Below are 2,600 nucleotides of genomic sequence, written 5' to 3'. Positions count from 1 at the left end.
GACCAAGGACCTGCAGATAAGATTGAGAATTTCAATGGTAATTCTGCAGGACTATTTCTACTGTTCCATCAGCAATATTTTACTTGAATTAGTACTGGAAGTTTTTTCTTCTTTTCTCTTTTTTTCTGAAATGTACACCCCTATCTCCACACAGCATTTTGCTATAGAGAATGCTGAAAAAGCAGCTTTTATCTAGTATTGGTTAGAAAGTATTATTTTAATCTTTGTCCTGCTGATTGCTAGTTTATGATTCAAACCACTAATAAAAATATGGGCTAGAAAATTAAGCAGAACAGACCCCTTAAGGACCAGATTTGAAATGTCTTCTAAGTATGAATATAAAACATTTGCAACTGCTCTTCAAGAACAACTTTTTTTAAATCGTTTGTGCACACAGACACAATTTCCCCTAGAGCATTATTTCTATCCTTATGAATTACCCTTAATTCACCTAAAAAGTTTATTAAAGTAAAATAAAATGCATGCAATTTACATCTTTGGTCACTAAGTTAGTTGTCTCATAGAAAGAGAAAACTAGTTTGAGTTTGTGTGACATATTAGCCATATTTCATTTCCATTTATGTGACCAGTTTTCTAGGAACTTGTAGTACTACACAGTTTTCCAAATATATGGCATAACAAAATGTATTCAAATGTATTCTAAAATATTTCTCAGATTTCTGTATGAATTATCACCCATGAATTATGGGTGAATTTCATCTGGAACTGTTGACTTGAATACATATATTAAATCTAAATTTTCACTACTCCCACCAGCACTGTGCCCACAGTGAACTCCCTTTTTCATGTCAAAATTAATTTAATTGACTGTCATTTACCTTTGTGAAGACTCAAGCAAAGAAAGTGTTGCATATTCCAGCACTGTCTGCAGCTTGTCTTCTCTTTTGCTTACTAAATCCCTTTACTCTCCTCTGTTTTCTTCTTAGTTCTGACATTTTAACAGAACTTTTCTTTGACATCTCCAACTGAAATATATTTCACATCAAAATCCTCCTGAATTTATTAGTCTAAATTTTTGTTATTCCTTTATACCAGTCCTCAAGCACATGCAATTTTTTCCAAATATCATACAATTTCTTTTTTATTTTTGGATATTTGGAGATTTCCTGATACAAGCACATAATGTCTCTCTTTGCTCTCTGTTCCTGTACTCTTTAAACAAGTTTCGTCATTATATATTTAGAACAGTCCATTTCAAAAGTTTCCAGTTCACTTAACATCTTTAATTCCTTACATTATCTTTTCAGAAGGTCTCAGTCTCAGCTTCCTAGGTTGTGTCAAAGCTTTTTTCCCAATTGCCCAGTAGCAAAGGCTGTTATTTCATTACTACTCTCATCCCCAGTTTATTTCCCACCTTTGGTTTTTCAGTCAGTTCCTTCCTGACAGTTAGATATGAAATACTGCTTTCCCATAACCAAAGTCCTACCTTCCGGAAACCAGACATTTGTACCCAACACTGGCAATCTGATCGTTTGGTTTGTCTGTACCCTGACACATGGATTCTTATAATCAAAAAGTTATATGGATAGTAAAAATCCACCTTTATTACCTGGCCTTTGGATAGTCCTGAAGACAGCTCAAAGACTTCTTCATCTGTCTCCTCTTCCAATTTTCTGCTTCATGTAAGATCCTGAGCACAAAACAGTGTGTTCTTTCCCCTTTTGATCTTCATCCATAGATGGTGTACAAGCCTCTTTCCTGTCTTTTCCTGTTCTTTATTTGATGCTAGTTTGTTGTATTACAAAGACTGTACCAAGTTTTCTTTTATTGAAAAACAGGAAAATTCAAGCAAAAGGTGTTTTTTATTTTTTTTAGTTTTGCCTCAAAAACTCTTCTACTCCTAGCCTTCCTCAAAGCTTTATATGATGTACATAAAAAACCTCATCCTCTTTCTGCAAGAGAAGAGAAAATGAGCTATCATACACTCCCTGCCTGGCAAGACAGAAACCCCCTCCTCCCCTTAATTTTTTTCCTGTAGTTTAAATTCTAGACAGACAGAAACAACAGAGAAACTGAGGCTAAAAGGGCCTTCTGTAAGTTCTCTAGTCCAACCTTTTGCTCAAAGCAGAGCAAAGTTCAGGTCAGATTGCTCAGGATCTTGTCCAATCAAGTTTTGAATATCTCCACAGATGGAGACGACAAGGAAGAATTTTTAATTCTTTTCAATATAATTATCTTGCATATGATTTCACGCAATGTCACAATTGGTTTTGAATATATATTCTATGTATGTTATATGCTTTGACTTCCTACTGAAGTCGACAGTGACTGGGAGAGCTCCTGAAGCTTTTAGTTTTCTAGCTGTCTAAAATCTGCTCTAATTATATAAACTTGTTATGAGTAAGGGCAGGGAGAGAAAGTCCTGCCAGAGCTGACATCTAGCCTTGGTTTATGATGAACACTTATCTTATCAACCTACTGTTAATAAACTCACTAAAACAATAAAGATCAAGATTTAATTTTAACTTGCTTTACTGGCCTGCTTTAGCAATGGCTAAAGGTGATAGCTTGGAAAAATATTAATCAGAGTCAGCTATTTAAAGTCAGACCAGTTTTTTGGCAGTTTCTGCAGGAAAATT

This window comes from Lepidothrix coronata, unplaced genomic scaffold, assembly GCF_001604755.1.
Source record: "Lepidothrix coronata isolate B3197 unplaced genomic scaffold, Lepidothrix_coronata-1.0 Scaffold66, whole genome shotgun sequence".
Classification (NCBI taxonomy): Eukaryota; Metazoa; Chordata; class Aves; order Passeriformes; family Pipridae; genus Lepidothrix; species Lepidothrix coronata.
Note: the sequence above shows the minus strand (reverse complement) of the source record.